The sequence below is a fragment of the Camelus dromedarius genome, chromosome 3 (genome assembly GCF_036321535.1).
Source record: "Camelus dromedarius isolate mCamDro1 chromosome 3, mCamDro1.pat, whole genome shotgun sequence".
Classification (NCBI taxonomy): domain Eukaryota; kingdom Metazoa; phylum Chordata; class Mammalia; order Artiodactyla; family Camelidae; genus Camelus; species Camelus dromedarius.
Genome location: NC_087438.1, coordinates 69201634 through 69219819, shown reverse-complemented (window position 1 = coordinate 69219819; position 18186 = coordinate 69201634). Strand labels below are relative to the sequence as shown.

General features: G+C 35.2%; 1 long non-coding RNA gene across 1 annotated transcript in view; it reads left to right on the top strand.

The window, feature by feature from the left end:
* LOC116152224 (uncharacterized) overlaps positions 1-17117 on the top strand; it is a 36407-nt gene extending 19290 nt beyond the window's left edge. Inside the window, exons 7-9 of the long non-coding RNA XR_004135780.2 lie at positions 14167-14360; positions 14695-14845; positions 16915-17117. This is a non-coding gene — a long non-coding RNA (uncharacterized LOC116152224). The remainder of the gene's footprint in view (positions 1-14166; positions 14361-14694; positions 14846-16914) is intronic.
* The last annotated feature ends 1069 nt before the right edge of the window (positions 17118-18186 follow it).

The window sequence follows — 18186 nt, the reverse complement described above, 5'->3', positions numbered from 1 at the left end:
ATTTATACAGTGGAATACTACTCAGCCATAAAAAAGAATAAAATAACACCATTTGTAGCAACATGGATGGACCTAGAGATCATCATTCTAAGTGAAGTAAGACAGAAAGATAAAGGAAAATACTATATGATATCACTTGTATGTGGAATCTAAAAAAAGAAAAAAAGAGGACAGTAATGGACTCATCTACAAAACAGAAACAGACTTGCAGACATAGTAAACAACCTTATGGTTACCAGAGGAAAGAGGGTGGGAAGGGAAAAATTTGGGAATTTGAGATTTGCAAATAAATGTTAGCCACTACATATGAAAATAGATAAAAAAAAAACAAATTTCTTCTGTATAGCATAGGGAACTATATTCAATATCTTATGATAACCTTTCATTAAAAAGAATATGAAAATTAATATATGTATGTATATGCATGACTGGGACATTGTATTGTACACCAGAAACTGACACATTGTCAATGACTATACCTCAATTCAAAAATGATAGCATGTAAATAAATGAGCAGGGAACTTTGTGGGTAAACTTTTTATTTAAAGAAATTTTATTGAGGTATAGTTAATGTATGGTATCTAATTTTTAAGTGTACAACATACTGGTTCACAATTTTTAAAGGTTATGCTCCACTTATAGTTATTATAAAAATACTGACTATACTACCTGCACTGTACAATACATCCTCATAGATTATTTATTTTGTACTTAGTAGTTGGTACTTCTTAATCACTTACCCCTATCTGCTCCTGCTTCCTTCTCTGTCCTTACTGGTAACCATGAGTTTGTTCTCTGTAAGTTTCCTTTTTGTTGTATTCACTAGTATGATTTATTTTTTATATTTCTCATATAAGTGATGTCACATGATATTTGTCTCTCTGATTTACTTCTCTAAGCACAGATAACCTCCGCGTCCATCCACGTTGTTGCAAATGGCAAAATTTCTTTTTTTTAATATATGAGTAGTATTCCATGGTATATATATGCACCACATCTTCTTTATCCATTCACCTGCTGATGGCCACTTAGGTTGCGTTCCTATCTTGGCTATTGTAAATAGTGCTATGAATATTGGGGTCCATGTATCTTTTTGATTAATGTTTTTGGGTTTTTTAAGCTATATACCAAAATTTTAAGTTTCAAAAGAAATTTAAGTTATACAAGAAAAATCACCTCATTGTGTTGCCTAAATCATCCTTCAGCACAGACAGCTGTGCCCCACGCATAGCAGAACTCTAGGGGTTACTGACATGTAAGTGCTTGTGTTTGAATTCCTATCTGTATCTGACTCATCATGAAGGGCATTTTACTCTTACTAGGGCATTTTACTAAAACACCGAAAGCTACTCCAAGCTTTGTACTAACCTTAACTATCAAGGTAATGATTTCATGAACATTATATTGTCAAATTCCTACTGACAACATCATTACTATGTGGGAGCTTAACTTTATAAGGAAATGTATTTTGACACTGATACCTTAATTTTTTTTCTTTAAATGATGGGGTTTTACTAAAATATAAAGTATATCACTTGCACTCTCTTAGGTATTTGTGATTTACTGAGTCATCTGGAAACTTCCATCACAAAATTAATTAAAAACTTTCATTACAAAATTAATTAAAAAAATTTTTTTAAATTGAAATATAGTTAGGTACAATGTGTCAATTTCTGGTGTACAGCACAAGGTGCCAATCATGCATATACATACATATATTTGTTTTCATGTTCTTTTTCATTAAAAGTTATCACAAGATACTGAACATAGTAAATGACTTTACTTCAATAAAAAATCTTATGCCTACATACTTGGCATATCTGATCAAGATTCAGAATTGAGCAACTGAAGTAACTATCTCTTACATATTGAGTAACTGTACTTTGAATTAGTCTCTAAAGCAGAACTCGGGTAATTAACCACCTTGTTTTTGGAGCACTGCTTTTTTTCAGTATGTTTGTCTTGAAAGCAGAACTAAAATAAATCATTTTTAGGGTTGGTTTTTTTTCCCCTGAAATTGTAGCAGTTAATTAGCAGAATATAGGACATTCGATGTAGCAGAATACCCATGCTACGTTAAGGCACATCATTCTATTTACCGCATTTTGTATCTCTGGAGAAAAACTCTCTACTGTTCACATAAAGCTTCATGTTTCAGTGTTTGGGTATTTCTCAAACAAGTCTTAAAATTAGGTTTGTATCACTATATCCATTTTATTGAGTTGTTCACAATCTTTTTCTTCGTGTCTCCACTGACTTCAGGAAAATGTTCTTTTGGCAATGACTTACGTGGTGGTGAATGAGTAAGCCAGACTGGTTTAATCGGCACCTCTGACTGCGTGTGTGATTCACAAGGCAGTGGTGACGCTGCCCTCCCACTGTAGTGCACGAGGGTTTAGCTCTGAAATAAGGTCCCAGAAGTCATGACTTGACTTCAAGTGTGATGCCCTTTTATCTTTTATTTGCTCTATACATGTCTGTTGAAAAAAAATATGAAAATGTTCCAATAAATGGGTGTAATTAATTCACTGTACTGGTTTTTTTTTTCTCTGATTAAAGTTCCCTTGTCTTTTTCCTCTATGAGAGCTAAGAGTTCACTGGTTTAGCTTGTTCAGTGTTCTCCCTTCTAACCCCATTCCTACCTTCACTCAGCCCTGCTCTCCACTTCTCATCAGTCTAGCTACTCATTTCCCCAGTTCTTTATCTATTTGTAAACTGTATGAACCTAACCCACTGGGTCTAGCTTTGGAGTGGTGTTTATTTCAAGTAAACATGATCCAAAGTCCTATGTTGATTTTGAAATATATTACAGTAAGTGAGTTGATCTGTTTTTTTTTTTTTTTCAAAGAAAACTCAAAGGTGTTGTTTTAGGAATAGTTTTTTAAAAGGTAGTAAGAGACCCCTTCTTGTTAGAGTATTGATTATTTAGTAAGTTCTTTATATAAGACAGTGAATAAAATATACCATCCTCCTAGACAGAGGATATCTTAACAAAGTACCTCATATTGCATTCAAAATAAGAAAGTCATTACCAGATACTGCTTCTGCTGATACCACTCTTTTGAGTAACTTAAACATTTGAGCACCTGCAACGCTAATTTAGGAAACACCATCTTCCACTGTTTGGCATAACCTGCCTCAATCATTTATACCAAGGCCATCCACAGTCATGGCGGTCAGTCACAACTTCTCCTTGTAACTCTAAAAGATACTACAACAGAGCCTCACTGTGCTAGGCTGTCTCTCGGCAGCAGGGCTCCAGTGTATACTCACAGATGGATTAAAGCATTGCTTACAGCAAATGGCCAGGCCTGTCACAGTATTATGAAAGCATTCCATAATCCAGGTACCCAACAATGTAACCATAAAACTAACTAAAATCTCCCCCCATGAACCCAGGAATTCTTTACCTACTTTCCAAACCCCAAAGATTTTCACTATCCAAACTCAAGAAAAGTATCCCTTCACCCCTGTCCTGTGGCCATCTGTTCACTTTAATCTTGCCCACAGCACTCTATCCTCTCTCATCTGCCCGTGTACCCAGAATTCTGAGCACTTTTGTTCTCACAACCTTTCTGTCTAGAATATTCTAGGTTACTTTTGTTGTTTCTTTTCCTCTATTTTTCCAAATTGCACATCAAAAATTCCTTGGTGGTAGGACCCTTCTCAGAAGACTCAAGTAAGAAAACAAAACACTAAATGAAAAAAGGCAGAACTCTTTTTAGATGATGAGAGAAGGGCAAAGGGTTAAAAAATGCTATAAAGTGTTCCTATTTATACACACACACACACACACACACACACACATATATATATATAACTTTTGTTCAGTACAGCTGGACTTGAGTAAAATGGAGATAGTCATTTGGTGACTTGTGATCAAGTAAAGGGTCCTGAAAGTAGCCCCTCTTTGAGGCCCAGTAGGTATATATTCCGCTAAGGACCAGTGCAAGTTACTGACCCGATAAACAATACTATTATAATTTTTAATATCCATTAATATATAAAGAAAAGACTAATAATAGGGGACCAATTAATTCATTGTTTTTGACATTGTCTCCTAGTGGCATCATGGAGCAAAGACCATGGCTTTGGGGCCATAAAGACTTGGTTTTGAACCTGGTTTATTTCCCTGTATTAGTTTTAAGTTTCATTTATCTCAGTTTTAAGTAAGGCATATTCAGCACCTAGTCATGTGGCTGGCACTTACTGCTTACCTGATAGGTAGCACCAATTTTTTCTTCCTTTGTTTCTTTTCTGTTAGTTACTATCTATCTATATATGTAACTGTTTATTCAAGGAGGTTATTTTTCTACTATAAAATATGGGTATAGCAATAAAGATTTTAAGTTATGACTTATTAAGTGAGTTTGCATTTTGTATCTTTAAGAAATCTCAGAAGTCTGAAATATGAAAACTGAATGGAATGGAGACAGCTGCTGGTAAAGGATCACATTCAAACATATAAACTTCCACATCAGTATTATAACTCTAAATACTTAGAAGCTGACAGTGGGACAGCTGAAACTTAAATAAGAAATGTGTCTAAGGCAATGAATATTTTAAAAACATTAATTAAATCTGCTACTTGGGGCTATGTGTGGAATTTTTATTTAATAAATTCCAAAGGTTAAAAGCTTTCACATCAGCCAACTAGAAATTTCTAAGCAGGTGAACATACGAGCAGTTTAAAGTCAACTGAGCAATGAATATAAAATCAAACTTCATATTTACACACACACATCTTTTACTAGACACACATTTCCCCAAATTGTGGAAAAGTATTGAATGATTTAAGTTTAGTCAAAAGAGCAGTTGTTGCTTGAAGTAAAGACAGCCTGCTTACAATTTTACTGGTAAAACTGCTCTTTTCCTACACTCCAGGTAACCTAAGATATAAATTGTCAATGTGTATATCCTTGCTTCACCTTAACCACATACTGCAACTGAATTCTTTAAATCTCATGTTCAATTAGTGAACATTCCAGCTTTTAAAGATGTATATCCAGACAGCCAGGCAAATACCAAATGTGTACTTTGAAGTACTTGTGAGTCTTAACAGTTACAGAGATTTTTTTTAAGTGTATTAGAAGAAAATAATTTTATAAGTTTTCAAATTTTATTTTTGCTTTTATCTCTTTATACCAAGAAAGTCTATCTCATAGCGTTACACGCTCACTTTAACATTTCCAAAGATTTCAGGAGAACTAGAATTTCAGGAATTTCAGTTGGGAAAAAAATACAGTTTGGTTAATTGGTTAAATTAATGAATTGTCTCCTTCCACTCAACTTATCCCCCAACTCCAACCTGATCCACCAACGTTAGGCTCAGTTGGCTTCTGTCCTTTTAATGGAACATGTGGAGCTCATTCTGATATCTTGCTGTCTGTGACCTATGTCTTGAATGTTCTTCCTGGAGATACTGACACAGTGACTTTCAATGCTCAAATATTTCCTTCCTTAGAAGCATTCCCCCTTTAAAGTACACACCTACTTAATTTGAAATAGCCACCCTCAACCTCACACTCAATACTGTCATGTGTCATTTTGTATTTATGAGACTGGGGAAAATATTTTTTTTAAAAAGCCTTTATACAGTTAATAACTGGATTTTAACTTCAGTGAGGGCAAAGACCGTATCAAATTTGTCATGGGTATATCCTAGGGCCTGAAAGTGGAAGTAATGATGGTTGATAATTACGCATCTTTGAAAATGATGCACTGATCATCTCTTCCGAGTTTTTTTTTTTTTAAGAAACTACTTGCTTTGCAAAGTCATAAAAAAATAAAGCAGATGTCTTAGATTTTTGTCTTAGATCACTCACTCATGATCTCTGAAATTTTGGTCATTCATCTTTCTCCAATGTGCTGTGACTAGGTGGAGGTTTGTTTGCTTGTTTATTTTATATATTACTACTAAATAAATGTAATGGTTTTAATGATGGTTTATTAAACATAAAATAGAATAAAAATACTTATGAGGGATATTGTGTGTAACTCATCTTAGACAAAGCGCTGTGAGTTAAATCTGGGTAAATCTGTGCATAAAAGAGGCTAACATTTTGCATCCTATGAACTTAACATCCCTATTTCCCAAATTACCTCCTTTATCACCATTGGAAGGTATCCATCATCTCAAATTTATATAAGCAGGTTTTCCAAGAGAAGCAGCCCATGTGCTTAAGGATGATACACATGTGAATTATATATGCTATTAATCATAGTGATAAGTGTGTGTATATGCATACATATATAAGCTACATCAATTAGAATTACTATGATAAATTTTGTCAGATGTACACACCCGTGAAACCACTACTACAATCAAGATACAGAGCATTTCCATCCTCCACATAAAGCTTCCCAGGGCTGTTTACTGTCTATCTTTCCCACAGCTTCCAGTTTCAGGCAACCAATCATTGACTTTTTGTCATTAGAGATTAATGTGCATTCTCTAGAATTTTATATAAATGGAATTCCAAAATAAGATTCAGGATGGCTTTTTATTCACTCAAAATACTAATTTTCATATCAATCCATGTTGCAGACCAGCAGGGTTTTTTGGTTTTTGATTTTAAGAAATTACTGAATAGTATTCTATTACGTAGATGGACTACATGTTTGCTAAACATCTGGTTTCTTTCCCCACCCCCGCTACTGTGAATAAAGCTGCCATGAACAGCTTTGTATACAAACTTTTGTGTTTTAATTTCTCTTGAATAAATACTTAGTGCCTTAAAATACAGGAAGCAAAATTTGACAAAATCAAGAGTAGAAAATAATATAGAGTTGAGAGATTTGATATACCATTTTCAATAATTGCCAGAACAGCTACACAAAACATCAGGAAGGAAGTCAAACAACTTCACTTAACTGACCTTTATAGAATATCCCACACAAAGGCAGAATAATATACTTTGTTTTCTAGGCACAAGGGAACAGTCATTAAGATAGACCATTTGCCTGGCTCTAGAGCATATCTTAATAAACTTAAAAGAACTGAAATTACATACAGTGTGTCCTCTGACCACAACAGAATTGAGTTATGTATCAGTAACAGAAGGAACTGTGGGAAATTCCCAAGTATTTGGCAACCTACACAGTTCTAAATAACCAGTGGGTCAAAGAAAAAATCAAGAAGGAAAATAGAAATGTATTTTAAATTGAATTAATTAAAAAAAATTGAACTTTATGGCACATAGGTAAATCAGTGCTCAGAGGGAAATTTATAGCTTTAAACTTCTATATTAAAAAAAGACAGACCTCAAATTAATAGACAAAGATTCAATCTTAAAAACTAAAAGGAAACATAAATGAACGAACAAATCAAACTAAACAAAAAGCAAGAACATGGAAGGAAATGATAAAGTCAGAGTAAAAATCAATGAAATAGAAAGAAAAAACAGTATCAATAAGCCAAAAGTTGGTCATCAGTAAGGATTATCAGAATTGATGCATCTTAGCAAGATTGGTCTAGGAAAAAAAGAGAAAACTACCAAAATCAGAAATGAAAGATGATACATCACTACTGATCTTCGGAATTTTTAAGAATTATATGAGAATATTATGAAAAACTCAGACATCTAAAATGCTCAGACTGTAGATGCAGATTTACCAAAACTGAATTAAGAAAATAAAATCTGAACACAATAATTACAAATAAAGATAATTACAAATCTTTCCATTAAATAAAGTCCAAAGTTAGAAAACTTCAGTGGTAAATTCTATCAAGTATTTTTAAAAGACAGCTTGAGATATAATTAATCTACAAAATTAAACAGACAATGTTTACAACTTGATGAACTTGGGCACATGCAAATATCCATGAAGTATCAGCACCATCAAGGTAACAGAGATCCATCACCTCTTCAAATTTTCTAGCGTCCCTTTTTGTGTGTGTGTTTAAGAGCATTCAACCTGAGATCTACCTTTTTAACAAAATTTTATGGTTTTTTTTGAAAAAAATATTATCAGTCCTACAAAAACTTTTCCAAAAATAAAGGACAAAGATATACTTTCCAATTCTAAAACTCTAATATTACCATGATACCAAAGTCAGAAGAAAAAAAAAAAAAACAAAACTCTAAAAAGCAAAACCGCAAACCTCATGAACCTGAACCTAAAATCCTTAAGAAGTATTAGCACACTTAATTTGGCAACATATAAAAACTAGAGTCAATCAAGACCTAGTGATATTTTAGCCTAGGATTTTAAGGTTGGTATAGTATCTGAAAAAATAAATATAGTAAAGAGGTAAAAATCATATTAAAAAAAAAGTGTGATCACATTAAACACATTCATCATAAACACTTTTTTAACCAGATGAAGAGCATCAACAAAAAACCCACAGCTAACATCGTAATTAGTGCTGAGAAATGGAGTATTTCTCTCCAAAAAAACAAGTACTAAAGGCATGCCAATTTGAAAGCGGGAAATCAAACTTACAGCAGCATGATCTTCTATGCATAAAATCCTAAGAAAACTTAAAATCACTATGTATTAGAAATTATTTTACCATTATCTTATGATTCAAGATCAATATATAATAATTGCTTATCTATATACTAGCAATAAACAATTTGAAAATAAAATTAAGAAGACAATTCCATTTACAATAATATCAAAAAGAATAAGATACTTAGGAATAAGTTTGCCAAAAAAGTGCAGTCCGTATACTACAATGTGTAAAACGATGCTGAGAAAAATTAAAGACCACCTAAATAAATGGACAGATAAACCTTGCTTATGTGTCAGAAAACTAAATAATGTAAACATGTCTATTCTATTCTAACATATAGATTTAATAAAATATCCACAAAACCCCCACAGGCTTATTAATAGAAACTCATAAGTTGATCATAAAATATATATGGAAATGCAAAGTTTCTAGTATAGCCAAATAATATCAGAAAAGGTGACCAGTTAGTGGACTTTCACTTATTTTCAAACAGTATTATGAAGCTACAGTAATCAAGAGGACATGTTATTTGCATAATAGTAAACATTCAGATCAAGTGAGTAGCATAAATAATCCAGAAACAGACCCTTACCTATGTAACCAATTTATTTTGATAAAGACAAGGTGATGAATAAAGGAAATAATATTTTCAAAAATGGTCCTGGTAACGTTGGCTATCCATATAAAAATAATTAACCTTTACCCTTAGCTCACACCTTACAAAAATAAACTTGATATGGGTTATAGACCCAAAAGAGTTACAAAACTTATTACAGAAAACATAGGAGAAACTTCAAGTGACATTTAGTTAGACAAGGTGTTCTTAAATATGATGTTGAAAGCACAATCAATAAATGAAAAATTTATAGTACTGAACCAAATTATAGATGTTTGCTCTTCAAACATACCAGTAAGAAAATAGTGAAAATGTTTTCAAAGGATGTATCAGATAAAGGGCTTTTATCCAAAATGAATACAGCACCCTATGACTCAATAATAAAACCTCATCAGAACAAAACTGTAAGGTATCTGAATAGGAGCTTTACAATGACGATACACAAGCAGCGCAGCGTCCCTCGGCCTCAGGGAAACACATGCCAAACCTGCAGTGCCACCGTTCGGGCAATGTGAAGTGAAACCAAAAGAGATCCTGCTAAAATGGGTGACATTTTAAAAAGACTAATAGCAAATGTTGGCAAGGATGTAAAACTGAAGCATTCATACACTGCAGTCATTTTAGAATAGTTTGGTTCTTTCTTAAAAAGTTAAACACACAGTCACTACGTGACCCATATTTTATTACTCAAACAGTAATGCAAACTTCTATGTAAGTATTCATTATCCCATTATTCATAATACCCCCAAACTGGAAATCATCTAAATGTTCGTCAACTGTTTAATGGATAAACAAAAGGTGGTATATTCATAAAATAGAATATTCCCAGGGGAAAAAAACAAAAAACACCTCTAAGACATGCAGCAACATGGGACAAATCTCAAACAAACCATGCCAAATGAAAGGAGCCAGACAAAAAGGACTATATAATGCATGATGTGTTATATTAAATTTATGGAAAAGGCAGTATGATTTTTCTAGAAAAGACCAGAGAGCTGGAAAAGCATTATTTCCGAGTATGTCTGTGAGAGCGTTTCTGGAAGAGGTGAGCGTCTGAACGGGTGAACTGCATGAAGCAGGTGGCAGTCCCCAGTGTAGGAGGGCAGTATCCAACCCTGTGAGAGCCCGAGGAGAACAGAAAGGCAGAGGAAGGGGTGACTTGCTCTCTCTGCATGAGCTGAGATGGCCATTCTCCTGCCCTCGGACACTGGGGCTCCTAGTCCTCAGACTTTTACCCCGGTCTTCCACCTTCAGCCCCGATTCACAGGCCTTCAGACTTAGACTGAATTCCACCACTGGCTTGTTGGTTCTCCAGCTTGCAAACAACAGACTGTGGGGTTTGCTGGTATGAGCCAGTTCCTATAGTAAGTCTCTATATATTGTGTATTTTTGTAGGCATGTACCATCTCTACATTTATAAATCTGTTACCTGTATATCCTTTGGTTCTGTTCCTCTAGAGAACTCCAATACAACTGCAGTTAAGCACAAGGAGTCCTTTGATGTGATGGTTAGAGTCCTAAAACGGGACTGTGGTGATGGTGGTGGGGCTGTGTACAGTAACTTCCAGTCTTTTCCTCGTGCACTTGTATACAGATTATATCATATGCAGGTGTTGAGAAGGATCATTATGTTGAGTTATAATCAGGAGAAAAAGTTTGTTATTTAAGGCAATGCATGGATTTTCAAACTACTATGCATTAAAATTACAAGATGTTATGTTGGAAACGTTGGTGAAGAAATAAGATGTAAGGATTAATCATTCCAGTGTAGTCAGAGTTGATGCTAACACACCAATCAGTTTGCTAATTAAGGAAGATACTGCAAAATAATTTTATTGAAATGGAATGTTCTGTTGATTGATTTGTTCAAGCTTTTCTCCAGTTTCTTGGGCCATAACAAACTAGTTGTTACTAAACTTAATTTAAAGATATATACATCTATTCTTAACTCTATTGAGAATCTGCTTTCACTTAGATAAAATTCAAATGTAAATTTACCAGAAATTTATAAGAGTATAAAACACAAAAATTAGGGGGCTTTTTTGGCCACTTTTAATATACCTTGATTTTTGTGAAGAATCAATATATATGGTAAAATGCTATATAGGCCATTTTACTAGTCCATATACTTTCTATGTTTATTTTCAAAAGCCTACTAGGATATGACCTCTATCTACTTTTTGAGTAAAAGAAAACAAGGGAGTAATAAAAATTTAGCTTCCTTCCCAGAAAAACATCAAGGTAATTCATGAGATACAACCAAAAGTAGATAGAAAGCAGTGAACCATTGAAACTACACTGTGCAATTTGCATAGAGCTGTCAAGTGAACTCACTCAGGAGTGAGTACTAATGGTAGGGAAAAAAGGCTGGTTTCAAGATTCAAAAACAAAATAAAAAAGAACTCTCTTTAAAAATGACAACTGAAACAGAGGGGTAAAAACAGAGTTAAGAATGTTAAAACCATGTGATTAACTAGTAATTGCCAGTATTTTTGTCAGGATTTTCAGGATGTGTAAAACCAACATCAGTATCCTAAGGGACACATCATTTGGAATGTATGAAAAACAATGTTACCGAGGGAACTGTAAATGACCGCAGAGAGACGCACTGGCTTGACCGTGGAAAGGAGAAGGAAGGTCACCCCCCAAGTCCCAGGCTCCAGACTATAAAACTATGACCAGCTGCGATTAGGATGTCGTAACTTTCTGACTCACAGTTCGTTTGGTTTTCATGTGGTTTTGACTTCAACCACTTCCCTACCACACTGTTAACTGCAAAAGAGCTGAAATCACGACTTCTCCACCACCTCTCCTGGTAGAGTTCCATTTGCATTCAGAACTAAAATTAAAGAGGTATAAACAAGAGGAGGATTATTCTCACACTTGGATTTTCTCCAAGAGTGGAGCCTTTCAACCACTATCGTAAGGGAAGTATTGGCCTGTTTATTTTGAAGATCAGTTTGGAAAAACAGTAGGGAAAGCAGTATGTGAGCGAAGCTGTGAAACCCATACAGCAGGTAGTCAGAAAGAGGTATCGCTTTATGTGATGCTCCCCTAACTGTCCCTGGCTCACCTCCTCCCTCCGGCTTGTTCTGATCACGCCACTACAGCAGCAAATGTACTCTGGGCTATATATTAAGCTTAGATTTTTTTCTTTTAATTTTGCTAATGGGAAGAAAACAGAGTCATAGAATATGATGCAAGAAAGACCTTAAAAATACTTTTATGCTAGCCTTCTGATGTTATAAATGAGAATTCAGGTCCAGAGAGGTCACACAACTTGCCAAACATCCTATTTCTCATTTGTGTCTGAGCCAGGGGTAGAAGGAGAATCTCCTAACTCACAGTCCAAGGTTTTAGTCTGTTTTGGTCTTTGTTAGTTTACATTTTCATCTATCATGTTCTTTTTCTTAAGCAAAGTATAAATCGATATACAGTTGAGGAGATCTAGACTAAGAGTAATGTAGTGATTGTTTCTATTAAATATGAGTGGTTGGTTTCTACAGTTTGATTGGTATCTCATACCCTTTTCAAATATATCTTGAGCTTAAATATCAAGAAATGTGGCAAATTTTACCTCATGTCTACATTAGCTTTTTAATTTTACTTCTTACAATATTTACTGAGATTAACACTACATAATATAAAATGTAGATGAGATAGTCTGCTTTGGGTAACATTTAAGGCTTAGAATTTCATTTAAAGAGATTAAATTCTAGAATCACAACATTCTTAATATTTTGTATCATTAGATATGCATGAAAGGTATGACCAACTGGTTAGAAATGTAGGGATATAGAACCTCTCATGGTTATTCATTACTACACTTCTGGATTTGGTCCCGTAAATTAGGAGTCCCATTCACAGAAAACTGTTATTTCTATATTAGGTACAAATTATCTTTATGAAAATAAAAGAATAAACTATGTCTCTGAATCTGCCTCTTCAAAAAGGGTAGATGACCATGTAATAAGTAGGACTAAAATGTTTAAATTTTATGTTTTGGTTTATTGGCTGAGAGTGTAACACAACCCCCAAAAGATGTTAGGAAAGATTTTTATCCTACTGGATAATGCAGTGTTACAGTATAATAGCGTAACTCAGACTGTTATTTTATATGTTGTTTTAAAATTTTTGTCAAGTTGTTAACCATTATCAGTTTTATGAAAATAATTAAGATATGTGTATGTTTTTGAATTTTTACAAAAATACAGGCTATAAATACATAGATTATTTCCAGATATGTGTGACTATGCAAATGTGTGCTACTGTGTTATTCATATTCATAAAGCTGGAGACAGACAACTCTGGTTTTAACAAGGCCAGACTATCACAAATAGTTTCCAGAAAATGACCCAAGTCCATTAAGAACATTTTACATTAAATACAATCTTTATTATTCTTTAAACACCCTCCTAATAAGCACAGTATAGAACTAGATCATAGAATCACTGTTTTGGAAAAGACCTACAATGGTTTCTGAACCCAGCTGCAAAGAGGACCACTTTTTATCCAAACTCTACAGAAAGAAATTAAAATTCCACTTAATTGGAAGAGAGTAAAATTTTTAGAGGGGAAGGAATATAAAAGCAGGTAAAGGAGCAAGTGCGGCAGAGTTGCAAAATAAAGGATCTGATGTGCAGAGAATTAATGCAGTTACTGACAGCAGGGATCCATAAGGACACAGCCCAGGGCCACACCCATTTCAGAAAAATCACTGGGCTGCAGTGACAGGTGTTTTTAGTTCTTTACTCTTGGCCTTCCCCCTACACAGGTAGAAAGGCTGCAAACTAGAACCACTATGCTCAGGCAAAAGTTAATTCTACAGAAAGACTTAAATAAAGAAAAGGCGATTCCTGACGTTCAGATTCCAAAGCAGGCTTCTAGGGGTCACAGCACAGAAATGACGTGAAAACCAGGCTTTGCTGCTGTTCTTGTCACCGGCCTCACTCCTTCCCTCTCATCTTTTAAAAACTAGCTTTTTAGTATTTAAAGAAAAAATTCCAAAAGTTTCAGGCATAAAGTTTATGAATAAATAAAAACATTGAGAATAATGGAGAAAAATAAAAAAAAATTTTTTTTTTTTAACTAGAGAATAAATCAAATGTTTGGGGTAGAAGAGAAAAACTAATCAAGGAAAAGCAAGTGATTCAGCTGAGTAACCCTGAGAACAGTCCATGAACACTGCCCCCCCCGCTGCTCCCTCCCCTCAGACCTAGTATGTGGAGTAGCTTCCATAGAAGACAACGTGTCACTTAGCAGCTGGAACACTACTCTATCATTCAGGTAATCCTCTCCTATACCCAAGTTTCGCAATGTAACTGATGACACAGATCTACAGAAATTCTAATTACCTAGTTCATAATAAAGTATTTACAACTATACCCTAAAGGTTTTCTAGTCTAGAAAGAATAAAGTATGCTAATCCGTCTCAGGGTGGTTTGTTCACAATGAGTTCTCAGTTGGCCCCTCTGTAATGCATCCCTTCCCTTTCCCATCATTAATGAGCACTGACACCGTTAGAAAGAAACTGAAGGCCCAAAATGGAGTCACTTAGGCAGGCTGTGCCACTAACCTGGGCTTTAACACCTACCCTAATGGGAGCTTCAACCTTTCCCAGAAACGCTGTCTTAGTTGGTCAGTCAGCACCAGAGAGGACCAATGAAAGACCAAGGACAGACCAATGACAGTCAGCACCCAAGATGGACCTGCTCCATCCCCTAAAGGAAAAAGAAATAGCCCACCAAATAAGACGTTTCTTCACCGACAAGGTAGGCAACCTAATCTGTAACAATTTCTTTCTATTCAAGACTTTCTTATCCTGTCTTTGAGAACATTTCCCTTTCTGTATCCCTCTGGAGCTCCCCGTTACTTGCTAGATGGGATGCTGCCCGATTCATGCATCATTTAATAAAGTCAATTAGATCTTTTAAATTTACATGGTTAAATATTGGTTTTTAAATAACACCAAACGAAAACAAAATTATCCTTTGTTTAAAACATCTTTAGTAAGTCCTATGACATTGACATCAAGATATGCTTTAAATTACGTAGCCTACAGAACTTTACCATCAGGCCCCAATCTGTCTTAATTTCATCGGGCTTCATTTTCTGCCTCTACCCTTGCAACATGTCCTGGTCATGATATATATCTCCTTTTCAAGGAGTCTGTCATATCCTTTCATGTCTCTCTTGCACATTTTTATTCTTTTGTATTTGTTCTACACTCCTGTTCCCCTTTCAAATCCTTAAATTATTCAGCTGAAATATCTTTTCTTCTGATACATTATCCCCTAACTGCATGGGAAGTACAGGGTGTTTTCTACCCCGTTTCACCACAGAATTCTGTATACTTCTTTATTAAACACTTGGCAGACGTTATCATCGTTTCTGCTTGTGGATGTATAGGTCTCCAAGACTGTATGGTCTTCCAGAATAGGGATGACGTAGTATCCAGGTCCTATCATCAACCACACACTCAAACCACACCAGCAGTTCAGACTGGGGTATTTATGTGTGTGTCTGTGTTTATTTTGTTTTATTAAATAAGTAAATAAATGAGTCTCATATTTGAAATAAGCATCAGAAGTTAGAGCCTTAAGTTTCTGCCCATCCAAATGTATTAACTTGAGAAAAATATAGTGTTACAGCTACCACCTGCATGGTGCTCTCTGTATTGGGGTTCTCCAGAGAAACAGAGTGGAAGAAAGGGAAGGAGGAAGTGAGGGAGGATTGACTGGAACATCTGTCTATCTGTCTATCATAGGAATTGGCTCACACAGTTGTGAAGGCCAAGTCCCAAGATCTGCATCTGGAGAACCAGGAAAGCTGGTGATGTAATTCAGTCTAAGTCTGAAGTCCTAAGAATGGGAGGCTGATTGTGTTAAGTCCTGGTTTGAGCCTAAAAGCCTAAGAACTAGGAGCACCAATGATGTCCAAGGGCAGGAGAAGATGGGTCTCAGCTCAAGAAGAGAGAGCAAATTAGCCTTTCCTCTGCCTTTCAGTTTACCTGGGGCCTCACTGGACTGGATGCTGCCCACCCACATGGTGGACGGCCACCTGCTTTACTCAGTTCACCAAATCAGATGCTCATCTCTTCCAGAAACACTCTCACAGACACACTCAGAAATAATATTTTACCAGCAATCTGAGCATTCCTTAGACTAGTCAAATTGACACATAAAATTAAACATCACACTTTCTAGGAATTTTTCATACTATTTTGGAAATGTATGTTTTATGCTTTTTAATGTTTGGAAATAAGGAAAAATTAAAGTGTAAACAGAAACACCATAATCCCATCAAAAGTTACAATCACACTAACATATTTTCTCTCTCCCACATTCTCCTCTGTGAACTGATAAATTCCAGTTATGTAAGAATGCTTCTTTTTGGCATTCAAGCATGATAAAACCCTACAAAAACAAAAGTAACTAAAAGAAGACATTAACGGCATTGCAGTAAGTTCCATTTTCCTTAAAAATAAAACGGAATCTTCCAGAATGTATTATGTTTTTAAACCTTTATCCTTAATACTTTTCATGTTTGTACCCCAGGGAACACTTACTAATTTCCACAATAAATAACAATACTAATTGGGAACAGTGCATATACTGGATTTCAGTAGCATGATATCAAGTAATAGAAGTGACTCAAGTAACGTTCATAGTGCATAGTCATCATTACTAGGCTCTCATACTTCCTTTAACCAACACGTAGGAAACTGAGCAAGCCCCTCACGGGTACACATTATTTCCTTGTTTGTAGGAAACAGGCTTCATTCAGCCTCCTAGACCTTCCCTGCTGGAATATAGGAAACGGTTATCTTTGAATTCTGCAGGTACTAAGCCCCCACCCAGTGGAGGATGGCAACTTCAGAGTGAGCTCAAGGTTCCTGGAACACCACCTTGTTACGTCACCACCACCCGATCAGAACAAAGTTACACACCTTGCAGCCATCACCCCAGATTTTGCCTATAAAACTTCTTCCTGAAAACCATCAGGGAATCCGGGGGTTTTGAGCACAAGCCACCACTCTCTGTGCTTGGCCCTGCAATAAACCTTTCTCTGCTCCAAACTCTGCCGTTTTGGTTTGTTTGGCCCCTCTGTGCCTCAGGCACAGGAGAACTTGCATTCAGTAACAACAGTTCACCACACATTAAAGAGGATTAGCAAAGAACTTCAATTGAGTACACATGTGACTCTAAAATACAAACTTCAAAATATAATGTAGAGAATAGCAAAAAGGAAAAATAAGCATCATTCCTGATATCACCTCTCAAGAGAACCGCCTTATTATTTGCGCATAAATATTTCCATGTTTCCGCAATATGTCAGCTATAAATAAAAAAGACCAATTATTTTTCCTAACTATTTGTCTCATACTTGAAATGTTAAATTTTAAACCTCTGACTCCATACCAAGATATATACATATATATATATATATATATATGTATGTATAGTCCTTGTATTTGGTACTGAATTTCTCACCTTTTTTCTAACTTCTGCTACTGTATTTCAGATGCTCATAATCTTATCTTCTAATTTATTTCCACATAGTGCAAAACTCCTTGCCAGATTCGGCAACTTGTACTTTATTTCTGAACAAATCTTTTCCTGCTCAGAAACTGCTACTTATTCCAACTCAGATGAAGTACGTATTCCACAAAAGCTACAAGTATTTGTTTCATCACTTATTTCTCCCCTGGGTATCTACAGCCAAACAATACTACCCACCATTCTAAATAGTTCATACTTTTTTGACTCCTGGCTTTTGCTCAGATGCTGTTTCTATTAACTTAAACGCCCTCACACAAAACACTCACCAGTGTAAACACTGCTGTTGCCCAAGACCCACGGCCAGCGACACGTTCTCAGGGTAACCGGCTGGCTGCCCCTTGCCACAGGTGTTTCTCTTCTTCTTTGGCTTCTTGTACATTTATATATTTTAAGAACATTTATCTTGGTCTGCATTGTTTATACACTAATTTACTTATTACTTCATGAATTACTTCTGTATTAATTTTATCCTTCATTTATACAAATGCATGAAAACAAAGTCAGTCTCTTACCCATTTTTTTAAAGGTATTTCTCAGTGTCTTAGATATAG